Here is a 12,883-nt window from a genome sequence, read left to right as displayed (position 1 = left end):
AGTTGAGCAGGGAGCTCCAGGGATGCAGCTTCTGTGGGCTGTCACTCATTCTAGGCTGGGCTCTTCAGTGCTGCCTTGAGTCATCCATGCTCCTGAAAGGAGCCCCTCATTCTTACTCCCGTGAGTTACCCCAGGAAGCTCACAGGACCATTAAGCAAGATTTGATAGCATCATTCTTTGGTCTGCAGCCAGTGCTCTATTTGGAGTAAATACATATTGCCCATGTCTCCCTAGTAAAAGTCATGCAACAGAAATACTCTCGAGAACAGAAGAAAATGCATTCCAAATCACTAATTAAGATTATAGGGGATTGGGTGACAAGATCTTGAATGACTTTTAAATCTCTTTACCTTATTTCTCCATATCTTAAGTATCATGGTTCTACCTTTTATAATAAAGATAATCTTAAACTCTGTACTTTTGAATCACTTTAAAAATCTAGTGACACCATTTAAGTCCTGCCAGAGAACAGCTGGGAAGAATGCAGTTTCCCATAACATTTAGGAGCAAGCAATTCAGACCCGTTTATTGGTCTGTGACTCATATTTGGTGATTAAACACAATGAATACCATAGTAGATTATCTTTCAGTATTACAAACAGTAAATTCCTTATCCGCTGTCAGAACTGAAGATGCCATCCAAAGTTCACAGAAATGTAGATCTAGGCACCAAGAAGAAAGGGAGAAAAGGAGGCAAAGTCTATAGATCCAGATTCTTGTTTAAGATTTCTCCCTGCTGACTTCAGTTTCTTACTTCAAGTCACGTGGTGTGAATATGCCCTCTCCAGCACTTTGACTGGTCATGTAAGGAAAACAAAATAAAAGAACCCCCCCCCCCAAATTTGCCCAAATCAGAGGGCCCGAAGGAGATAACAGAAACTTATGGTGTTTGTTTGGGTCCTTCCAGGACAGGAAGGTTTGGCCCATCACATTGCTGAGGTCTGCACAGTTAACAGATGCCTGCTTCGCTGGTTTCCTAAACGCTCTAGCATGCTGTTTGGTTCCATTGCTGAGGTCCATCATGTGGACTGTTTTGAGTTTGCTGGGACTCTTCTTCCCTCAATTGTGCTTGACTTAGGCACCGGACATGTCAGAAGCTCCATGTCCATCAAAGGTCAACCCGAGGCAGCCCCTGAGTTCACGCTCTCATTCTAGTGAAGGTGCAGCTAAGTAATGCTTTATTAAGATGTATTAACAAAAAGTAAGAAATGAAGGAAGAGAGAAACTCCTGAGAGTAGGAAGTGTTCCCAAGAGAGGAAAAAACATGGAGCTTCTTTGTCTGTGGCATTTTACAGGGCCGAGTCAAAACACTGGACCCACGTTGGAATAATTGCTTTAAGATTGCTTAGCTTTCTGGGATGTCATGGGTCGATCAATAAAGGTCCACATGCTCTATGCATGCTTCTGTGGCTGAACCCAGGAGATGATCATGTGGTCTGTCCATAATGCACCAGTTAGGGGTGGCTGAAGCCCTCTCCATCCATCTCTGTGTTCATCACTTTCAGCTATTGACCTTTATTGGGAGCCATTGGTCACTGGTTGGTGTTGCTACCTGTGACCTTGAAGGTGTCTCAAGTGCTGCTAATTATACACAAAACTCCTTCTTCTTTATAGTTACCAAGAAGTAGCCCCCAGTCTTCTTCATTAACTCTTTGCCTACAGGATAGCCTGAAATGGGGCTAGGTTTTCTTTGTATCTATTTTCTCTTAGTCTCATGTACCTAGCTACATTACACCAGAGCATATGGAAGAACAGTAGTGTCTTATGTGTGTTCTTCAAAGGATTGGGGGAAGGAGACAGCTGATCTCTGTCACTGGCCCAGAGCCCTGTCTTTCCTATTATCTATTTAGCTTGGTTACCTCATATTCAGCCATATGTCTTCTTTGTTATCGCCTTCAGTATTTTGGGATTTGCCATTTTAATCATTAATCTGCCTTTTAACCCCAGAATGAATTCCCCTACAACAATTTGCAGTTTTACCAAGGGCCCATTTCCCTTACTACCTACAGAGAGCTGGCTTTTGCCTCCGTTTGATGACTTCGGGTACACAGAAGACAGTTCTAGTAGGCTTCTGGCAGGTAGGATGGCCCTGCTGGTCTTCTCTGGCTGTGAGCAGCCCTTGACAATGTTTCCTCTGATGGGAGATGGGAGGGTATTTAAAAAGCACTGCTCTGGGAGACAGCCTTGATGATGACTACCACCTCTCTTCTGCTTTGGCTTTGAGAAACTTCCCCTTCTTCATTCACAGCCTCAAGAACTCTACCGAGACCTACCTGCATACCACTTGGTTTCTTCAGACAATGTTATTTTATAATACTTTCACTTTAAATTGAAGTTCAACCTTGTAACTCTGCATAAATCCGTTTTCTGTTGCTGTGACAGAATGCCTGAGGTTGGGTACTTGGAGAGAAAAGAAGTCATGCTTTGGAGGCTTACAGTTCAAATAACATGGTTCCCACTCTGTTGATGGGCCCTTGACTGCATCACATGACCGATGATATCATGGTGGCTGCACATGTGTGAGGAAGAGATCACATGATGAGAAAGGAAATGGAATGGGAGGAGCCAGATTTGCTCTTTCCTAATAACTCTTCCCTAGGAACTAGAAGTATCACTCCATTTTGAGGATGATGACTCAACTACCTTGCACTAAGTTCCACCTCTTAAACATCCTGTCACTTCTTAACATTGCTTCCCCAGGGAACAATGGATCAAATGCATGCATCTTCAGAGACAATTGCATCAAAACCATGGCACTTTGAATTTGCTCTTGGAGAAAAATGCCTCTTCTCACTTAATCTCTCTTTCTGTGTCCTTTGTCTCTGGACAACTGAAGGGTACCTTGAGCATGTCTATGCATTGCTTGGCTGAAGGGTACCCTGAGCATGTCTATGCACTGCCTGGCTGCTTCCTTCCTGGGAGGAGATTGTCTGCTGCATACAGAGGAGTCAGGAAGAGACTGATTGTAAGACTTGGAGCCTGTTGCTAGAACCCGTTCTTCCAGGTGACCCAATTGTGGGCATCTTTTGTATCCATCGCTACTAACCACATTGTACATCTTACTCACAAGACAGATCTTCGCCAGTTGTTTTCGAGAAGTTTCATTTCACTAATTCTGTCTAATCTCCACTAGAAAACCTCATGAAACAAAAGGTTGAATCGGCTTCATCCTACTTGACTGGTTCTTAGTCAATTCGTGATTTCTCTCAGGAGTCTGGCTTCACTAAGTGCCAGAAGACAATCCCAGTAATAATTTCCTTGAACATGTCCCTGCTTCTTCATCTGGGCTTGAAAAATCCCTGAAACTTAGCAGTGGATGTGAAAGTTATTTTCTGCAGGCATGGAGGATCAAGGACACATTCCGCTCAGAGGTCTAGTCAGTTGCGGGAGGCACAGGATGGTCTGAATTGTTTGTGCCATTGTCTGGAATAAAAGTAAAGTCTGCCGGCAAGCAATCAAGCCTGACTCCCCCAGTCTGACCACAAAGGATGCAAAGGACATGGCATGGCAGCTGCCTCCGTGTAAGAGGACAAAGCTTAAACTAACAGAATGTGTCACTGGAAGGCATTGCAGAGATCAGCTAATTTAAACACAGGATTTCCAGATGCAGAGAAAGAGAGGCCTACTATTCTTTCTTAATGACCCATAGGTCCAAGGATAGACTCCTGGCAACAGACTTGCATGTATGTGTACACACTCGTTCATGTGTCATAATGCACATCCCGCTGTCCATGCTTCTTTATTCTCCTTTCTCATGTAGGAAATACATGGATTTTAGTTTCAACAAACATATTCATAAATGCACACCAATTCTCAGTTGCTCATTTTTCCAGGGAAATATGGGGGTTATTGATGACCTTTAATGTACCAATACATGAATGATAATTTAGAGTTCTTCCAAGGACATATTTGCCAGTGACACTGTGCTATCACCACATCGTCTGACACCTTGAATACTAAATTCTTTAGAATCGGCTCTGAGTGTCATGTACCCACACACTCAGAAAGAAACCTGGAGTCCAGGAAATTTGCCAGTTGCTTCTGGTGTTGAATTTTTGTTGTCATCTATGACTATTTGTTTCCTCTAAACTCTGTGGGTGACTAGGCCGCTGAGAAAGCCCAGGCAGGAGCATATGTGTGGGTTTCCTATTGGCGAACTAGCTGTCTATATCCCGAATAGGTCACTCCTTGTTGAGGGTGGGAGAGGAAACTACAGTAAAAACGATGACCAGAAACAGCCTTTAAATGGAACCTCTCCTTTCTGCTGTTCAAGAAGAACAAGCTAAACTGGTTAGATGGAGAAGTGTGGGCAACAGTCTCTTACTTGGGAGAATGCTTAGTGCCTTGGATGGTGGCTTAGTGTCCTGCCACTCACTGCGTTTCTTCTTTTTCTTTTTCTTTTTCTTCTTCTTCTTCTTCTTCTTCTTCTTCTTCTTCTTCTTCTTCTTCTTCTTCTTCTTCTTCCTCTTCCTCTTCCTCTTCCTCCTCCTCCTTCTTCTTCCTCTTCCTCCTTTCCTCTTCCTCCTCCTCCTTCTCCTCCTCCTCTTCTTCTTCCTTTTCTCCTCCTCCTCCTCCTCCTTTCCCTCCTTTCTGTGCCCCCCTACCTCCCACATCTCTGCTTTGCCCACCCTAGGAAGCCAGAAGCATCTCTGGAATGAGTCTGTACTCATCCTCTAAGTCAGCGGCTCTCAGAAGACACTGCATTTCTGAGTGTTTTAGCTTGGCTGTGAGCACACCGGCAGGCATCTGGATGAAAGCACCCTCCCCACCCTCCCCAGCTTCTCCTTTGTCTGATCGTTTCTGGTCCACTCTACCTGCTTGGTATCTTCATATGAAGAAAATCAAAAGAGGGGGAAAAATAGGAAGAGAAATAGGAGGAGAGGGAAGAGGGGGAGGAAGTAGAAGGAGGAAATGAGAGAGGAGGGGGGAGCGGAAGTGAAAGGATGTGGGAGGATAAGGAAGAATGGGAAGGAAAGGACTGGAGGAGAGGGAAGGGTGGGGGAGGGAGGAGTGGAGGTCAGGAAGGAGCCAGTGAGAGGAACCTCCAGGCTGCTCGTGTAGAGGAAATGCAGGGAGGGCTCCGTCTCCACGGTGTGCTCCCTCGTGCCCTACCTCTGTCACTGCTCTCTGCTGTGGGTGTCAGGACAGTTGGGGCTCAGATCCCCGAAATCCTGATTCACCTGGTCCAGCTGAAAATAATGAAGATGCACTGTCTCCTAAAAGTTCAGAGATAATCGGGGTTGGATCAGTGAGGAGCACTTCCTCTGTCCTTCCCTGGAAGGTCCTCCCTTGAGTGTGCGCGCCATCCAGAAGATTAGCTCTGTCCTTGTCTTAGGAAGGCTTGCCAAAGGAAGGAAACTGGTAGTTGTGGGAGGGGGGATAAGGATGAGTTGGAGGAGAGGAAATAGGAGCTGGATTTTACCAAAATGCATTGTAAGCATACATGACATTCTCAAAAAAAAAAAAAAAAAGCCGCCAATAGTGGCCCTCTTCAGGGCCAGCTTTTCCTTATTGCCCAGAGTTAGACTCTATCTCCCTTGGCTAGACTAGCCCTGAAGGCTAACACCAGGCAGAAGGATGAGCTTGGCTGCTGTGAGTCTGTCCTGGGGCCTCCTTTCTTCAGACCTGTGGTTGAACCCGGCTTTGGGACCCGTGGGTCCTTCCCAAAGCCACCCCACACTGGAGCAAGGATGGAGAGTTAGGTCCCTTGTGGCTGTCTCGCAAGTCTGGGTCTCAGCATCAGTGGACTGATTCCCCATGTGGCTTAGACCTGTCTCCCCATTGTCGGGAACCTTGAAATTGTCCCAAGACCACACCCCAAGATTACCCAGCCCTCCCATCTCTCAGCAGCCACTCAGCGAGCGCTGCAGTCCTTCCTGTCTGTGCCTAAATTGGATCACTTGCTTTCATTAATGACCAGTTCATCAGAGCTGCCTGGTGGCTGCTTAGCACCAGGCCTTCCAGGAAAGGGCACCCAGAAGGGCGAGGCAGACTGTTAGGAAACCGCACAATTCCTGACTGGACAAACCCTGTTCCCAAGCCATTCGTCTAGATCACAGTTAAGACTCGAAGAGCCACGGCAGATGGGGCTCCACCTCTGCCTTGCGAAGGCATCTTGGGAAAGGCACTTGTATGTTATGAAAGGTACTTATATTAGCCTGCTTTCTTTATCTTCAAAATGGGTCTAAAAACTTACGTTTCCCAGAAGAAAGCCTGACCCAGATCTCTGCCAGCTCTTGCAGAGAGGAGCAAAGTCTAAACAGAGTGCCCAAAAGGGTTGTTCATGAGGGAAGAGTGGAAAATAGTGGAAGTTGAAGAGATGGAAAAAGAGGAGGAGAGACATTCTGTGTGGGTTTTCATGGAAGGAAAGTGGCCGAAAAGAGGATCGAGCGCACATTAAGAACAAAGGTTCAGCCACTGTCTTCTTGTCCCAGTGCGACAGTCATTCTGAGTTGCACGTAGATATCTTGGAAAGGGTAATGACAGTGACCAGGAATGCCCATCAAGGCCAGTTGACAGGGGTTTTCAGTCCTGGACTAGGTGGTTAGCTGACTTGTTTCCTATGCTGGTAGAGTCGAGGCCAGCATGGTGACAGGCCAGACTCTTGGGACGCTGACAACATTCTCTGGAGTGCAGGGCCCTGGAGGGGCAGTAAGTGAGGAAGCCCTGTCGCACCTCCCCCACCAGGACGCGCCAGGCTGGCAGGGGTAGGGCTCTGGGTCCCATCTCTCTGTAGAACTGAATGAAGTCTCCTAACATTGCCTGAGGAGCTGTCTCAGTGGACATTGCTCTGATGGCAGAGTGTGTGGGGTGGGGTGGGGTGGGGAGGTATGGGATGAGATCTCAGGCCAGGCTCTGTCTCTGAAGAAGGCAGAGCAGAACGGCAATTCCAGGCTGGGTATAGGCAGTGGCCTCAGCTAGATTTAATGTGAGCTTAGGCAAGGAGAGAAAGCCTGCCTTGAAACGTGGGAGACTCGTGTACCGTCAGGGTACTAACATTTCGTAAGGGTTGGGCACGTTTGCTGAATGATTCTGGCGGACCGCCCAGCTCTGGGTTTCCTGTTCATAGTTCCACAGATGTGTCACTTCAGGATCAGAGCCCCAAGAGGCTCTGACATAGGCGTCATCAGGAACCCACTTTCTCTGGGTCATCTGACAAGACGTGAACTGTCACTCCTGGGTAAACCCCCCCCCCCCCCCCCAGCCCCAGTCCAATGCTCTTTTGGAAGGGAAGAAAAAAGTAACACCGTCCAGAGCTGACTGCAGAAGGCAGTTTTGTTTTGAACAGCTAACATCAGGCCAGCAGACTTCATCCCAGGGAGAGAGGCTGCTGGATGGTCGTCAGAGTTCCCAGGACCCCAAACTATGAACAACACTGATGGTAAGATGGCTCACTGTACTTTAGGATTTTCTGTCTCTGTATTTTTCCTTCTTTCTGGGGTGTGTAGAGATGTTTCCTTACACACCGATGAGTTAATTGGGAGGGACAAATGGTAACAGAGTAAAGACAGCATGCTGCTCACTGAAACAAGATGCAGAGTTTCCTGATATTCTGCATCTCTGTGGGCACACTTAATGTAAAGATGCTTGTGTGAGCATAGTCAGATCTAAGTTTCATTATGTGGGGGATTCACTATGAAAATATACAGAAGCTGTACTTTATAAGTACTTTTAGGGTTTATATGTACATTCCTTTTAAGCATGCTACTTGCTAGCTCACATCACTTACGGTTTGCTACTTATAAGCTATCATAGTCATGACTTTGCATCGGTGGTGAGGGTTACATGGTGAAGGGCATTTTGTGGGGTCCATTTAAAACATTTCTGTGGACGTTAGAACTGAGGTATCACTTCACATCCATGACTGCAGTTTAGAGAGGCGCTCTCTCACCAGAGAGTTTGCTGAGGGTCCTGCGTAGCTATCACCCGGAGCTGCTGGTTGCGTTTGAAGTCATCATGCAGTCGACAGTCAACACTTGCACACACTTCCTTCAAAAAGGTTTAAAACAACAGCCTTAAAGTCACGTGCAAGTCTTCTTTTTTGTTTTGTTTTGGAGACAGAGTCTCACTATGTAGCTCTCTGTTTGGAACCTTTGTATATAGCCATAGAGAAGATTGTGTATGCACTCTCAATGAGGAGAACTAACATAGCCCTGGCTTCTTACTGGACACCTTAACCTTTACAGTTCCCACCACCTGTATTTTTGGTAACAACAATAGCAACCACAACCGAAATGGGACAGAGCCAGGAAGAATAAAAACAGGAAATAAGAAAATAAAGGGGGAGAGGGAACAGAATAAGTTTACTGTCTTCAGTTTAATTCAATTCACAGATCCCAAATTATTTTACACACAACACTAGCTTTGTGCTGTGTTGATGAGCTTTTGGGTTGCTAGAATGTGGGGAGGAATTCTCCCAAAGGTGCAGACAGGCAAGGACCAAAGCATAAGTGTGTGGTGAGTCCCAGCATTTATCCAAGAGGCAACTGGCCCTCTGTGGGTTGTGTGTTCAGGCCAACCCTCTATCTTTATTATAAACAAGATGACCTGTTGGGAAGGGATGAAATGAGAATAATCCAGAAGGTCAGGGAATACTTTCTGAGATTAACATACTCCTTCTAATAGGGTAATTCATCTTTAAAAGATTCATAAAGTCATTCTCAACAACATATACACATAACACTTGTTAAAAACTTTGGGCCCACGAACCTTATTGGCATAAGCCTGACAGTTTAATTAGAAGAAAAACTTGACAGCCATTTCTAGAAGACGCCTTTTAAAAATTGACAGAGACAGTATTTGTTCATTGTTACAGAGATAAGTACGTATAGATAATAGAAGATAAACAATAACAACAGATTCCTGCAAGAGAGACATGTGGGGGAGCCATTGTGCATACTTTGAAAAATCTGGTCTGAATGTCTCAGTCTGGATTCAGAGACTTCAGAGTTGTGGATTATGAAGACTCAATGGCTGAAAACTATGTAAATATTTCCAAATCAAAAAAATTCTGAAATTCAAACCATTCTGATCCCAAGCATGGGAGTCTTAACCTGTAACACTAGTGAATATCTTGCTTTCTGAATATATTTGCATTTTGAAGAAATTAACTCCTACTACATATGTGTTATTACTCAAATTTATCTTCCAGCAACATGGTGTGAGCAAATTTTTATAGACGTGAATTTCTTTTTATTGGCGCTCTAGGGACTGGGGAGATGGCCCATGGGTAGTGATAGCTCACTGTGCAGGGATGAGGAGTTGAGTTTTGTTATCCAGCACCCGCGTGAAAGCTGGGTACGTAGGTGGGTGTTAATGACTCCAGCACCAGGGGAACAGAGAAAGGCAGATCCTGGAAGCTCATAGGCCAGCCAGTCTAGCCAGCTGAAGAACTCCAGGTTCAGTGAGAGACCCTGTCTCAGAATTGGTGAAAAAAAAAAAAAGGTAGAGAAATGACTGAGGAAGACACCAGAAGTCAACCCCTGGTCTCCACACATGCCCCCATGGGTCACTGGACACATGATGCACCCCACAAGGTTTTAAAATATGTTGCAAATCTTATTAAATCTTATTGGTAGATGAGACTTTTTTTTTCTTTTCTATGGTTAGCACTGTGGAAATGGACATCATTACAGTTGAATCTTTGCATCTCCTCGCGAATATTGCTTTGGGATAAGTCCCTAGAGATGGAACCCACTGCCTAATTAATATGCTCTAGGAAGTCCCCATCCCCAATGTGTGAATACAATTGGGCAACATTCTTACTAGCACTGATTTTATTATTTACTTTTAAAAATCAAATTGTACTAGCCTGAACAGTTGGAAAAGGGCATTTGCACTGTGTTGATTGACTTTGGGAAAACCTTTCGGGAAACTGGCTTCTTCTTTGTCCTTTGGGTTCAGCTAATTTTTTTTTTTTTTTTTTTGGGTTATTGAACACCAAAGTAGTGACCTTTTACCGTAACTTCTGCCAACCCAGTTTCAGAGGTCTATGACCTCCTTTGAAAATGTGCTGAGGGGTGAGGCTAGCTGCTTTTGCTCTGACTTTTACCTGGGGGGAAAAACCTCATCTTTATGATTTTTATCTTGTCTTTAAGGTTGACTCAGATTCAGCAGCAGTGTTTGCTGTGTTCCAACAGCACGGGTAATACTGTAGATAAAAATAGTCTCCAACTTGTCATTTCTTCATCCATCTGCATTTAGGACACCGTGCCATCCCCCCTCACAGGCATTGTCATCATTTGTATATTTTGTTTTGGTCTCCAGTGGCCTGAGAGAGCCAGTTTCTCTCTCCAGGGCTTGCCTGGATGGGAGTTTGAACCTCTAGTGGGCTTTCAACAAACCAATCTAGAAGAAGCCAATGTAAGGGGGACAGAAACATTGTTATCCAACTCTTAGAAATAGAAATGGAATAGTCCAAAAGAGAGACTCAGAGACTTAAAAAAAAATCATCCACAGATTGGTTGGTTTTCTTCTATAGAGTATGTCTGTGAAGTTCTTAATGAGTGTTTCTAAGCAAGCGAGTGCATGGAAACATGGACTTGACAAGAGCATGATTTGAGGGGGAGAAGGACAGAGGGGTTGACTCTATCCCCAGCCCAGTGTTGGCCTGTGCCGATCAGGACCTAACAAATGTGGACATTTGAGGGATGAGAGCTACTGCTGGTCAAAGCAGTAGACCTGAGACCCAGTCTTGGTCCCTTTTACATCCACATAGGAAGGAATCATTGTTGCTAGCTTGTTTTGAAGATTAGGAAACTGAAGCATAGAAAAGTGACTTGAGTGAAATCTCATGAGAAGTTGGTGTGGAGGTAGGATTCTTGGTGCAGACGGTCTGACTCGAGCCCAGGGGACTTAGGGAAAAAGTCATGACATGTGGTTCCGGGCTGCTGAAGTCCATGTGGTTGACTTGGGTATGTGTTTACGTCTTAATATATCATCCCCAAGGAAGAACAACTGTTGGGTTTTTTTTGTTTGTTTGGGTTTTTTTTTGTACATATTATTCCATAGATTTTTCATGAATTTAAGCTTCACCAAAGATTCCAAAGCTGAAACTTTTTGAGCCACAGTTACACGATGTCACAAGTGGAAAATTTCACTCACAAATCTCTGCCTCATGTATGAGATTACTCAAAACATTTTATCAGATAGTGTGTAGGAGAGGCAGGAGAAACAAGTGGATCTTGTGTTTACCCTTAGATCTCATCCTCAAGATATCTCTTCGTGTTCATGAAAATATTCCAAGATGTGAAGAGAAAAAAAAAATCCCACAATCTAAGATACTTTTGTCCCAACTCAGATAAAGGATACTCATTACTTTCCTGCTTTGGGGACAGATGAGCAAGCCAAGACTCAGCACGTCAATAAATAGCCCATTAATCTCCATCATAGGCACTTAGCTTTAAGCCCATGTACCACTGGGCCCTAGACAGCTGAGTGCTCATGTTCATGGTTCTTCTATCACAAGTCCTGAGGTCATAATTCTGCTGTCTTTGGAGGTGGTGAGGCAGTCATCTCAGGCAAGTTGGCCCTCTCTTGGAGGTGAAGCAGAGCTCATCCTTAATTTCTCTGAATCTACAGGGGCCAGTGCAAAATATCACCTGGTTGAATTTTCTGACCATATTCTCCCTGGTTGGTATACAGTTTATTTTGTCAACATAAAATGATAGGTGCTTAAAATAGGCGGGGACAGCTGGGCGGTGGTGGCGCACGCCTTTAATCCCAGCACTCGGGAGGCAGAGCCAGGCGGATCTCTGTGAGTTCGAGGCCAGCCTGGTCTCCAAAGCGAGTTCCAGGAAAGGCGCAAAGCTACACAGAGAAACCCTGTCTCGAAAAACCAAAAAAAAAAAAAAAAATAGGCGGGGACTATTTTCTACTTTCCATCTGCAAAGCCTCCAAGCCATCTCCAAGGAAGCTCAGAGACTGTCCCTGAGAAGGTTAGGATGAGGTGCAGGCTTAGGAATGGAGGCCAATTGTAGTTTCTCATGAGCAATTTCTCTGTCTTCCCTCTGCTTAGTTGACACATTTACAAAACGGGTATGAATACAACTACAGTGGATTTCTGTTTACTTTTGGTTACACGTTCCTATGAACTGTTGGAATTCTGAATTTAAATAACTTACTGGCAGTACTATGGATTGGATGCAGGACCTTCCGCATTCTAACTAAGCCTAAGCATCTGTATCCATCCGCAAGCTACATTCCCAGTCCTAAATCTTGTAATTTAAAAGGAGGATACTTAAGTACTAACAGCAGAGGCTTCATTGGTCTTTATACATCTCCTCCATAAATGTAACTTCAGGGGTCATCTGGATTGGAAGAATATTTTGTAGGCCACTGATTTATTTAAATAGGTGACACGTAGTTTACCTACTTCTGCAGTTTAAGAGCCTGCTTAGCAAAGTGCCCCTTTCCTTTCCCTGGTTTCTGCAGTCTCTTCTCTCTCTGGTCTGTCATGACAGTGTTCTCCTGAGGGCTGTTGGATTGGGGCCCCCTTCTTCCTCACTTACAGGGCACACCATTCTGTACCCCGTCCCGCCTCTGTGTCTAACGAGCTGCATTTTTACTTCCTGGAGGTCACTGGAGTTTCTTGTAGTCTTTTGCTGTGCTCATCAGTATTACAATGAAAAACAACTTGCCCTGTAATTTTCCTGAAGTTCAAGCACACGTACCTGTGGGCCAAATGTGACTCAGACATACACATTTTCCATCCACTCCTCATCCATAGCAATCCCATCGAAAACACCCCGAGAGGGCATTTCCCTATGTACACTCTGCTTCCCGAGTGAGCATGTGTGTGTGTGTGTGTGTGTGTGTGTGTGTGTGTGCATGCTCGCTCTTACATGCGTGTGTAGAGGTCAGATGTTGTTGTCAGGTGACTTTC

General features: G+C 45.0%; 1 protein-coding gene across 1 annotated transcript in view; it reads left to right on the top strand.

Moving 5' to 3' along the window:
• Positions 1 to 7,239: 7,239 nt before the first annotated feature.
• Positions 7,240 to 12,883, top strand: part of Il1r1 (interleukin 1 receptor type 1) — a 69,674-nt gene continuing 64,030 nt past the window's right edge. The window contains exon 1 of the mRNA XM_052745013.1: positions 7,240 to 7,381. The gene's annotated coding sequence lies outside the window, so the exon portion shown is untranslated. The remainder of the gene's footprint in view (positions 7,382 to 12,883) is intronic.

The sequence above is a fragment of the Peromyscus californicus genome, unplaced genomic scaffold (genome assembly GCF_007827085.1).
Source record: "Peromyscus californicus insignis strain IS unplaced genomic scaffold, ASM782708v3 Scaffold_19__1_contigs__length_69161282, whole genome shotgun sequence".
Lineage (NCBI taxonomy): Eukaryota > Metazoa > Chordata > Mammalia > Rodentia > Cricetidae > Peromyscus > Peromyscus californicus.
Note: the sequence above shows the minus strand (reverse complement) of the source record. Positions and strands in the feature narration are given on the sequence as shown.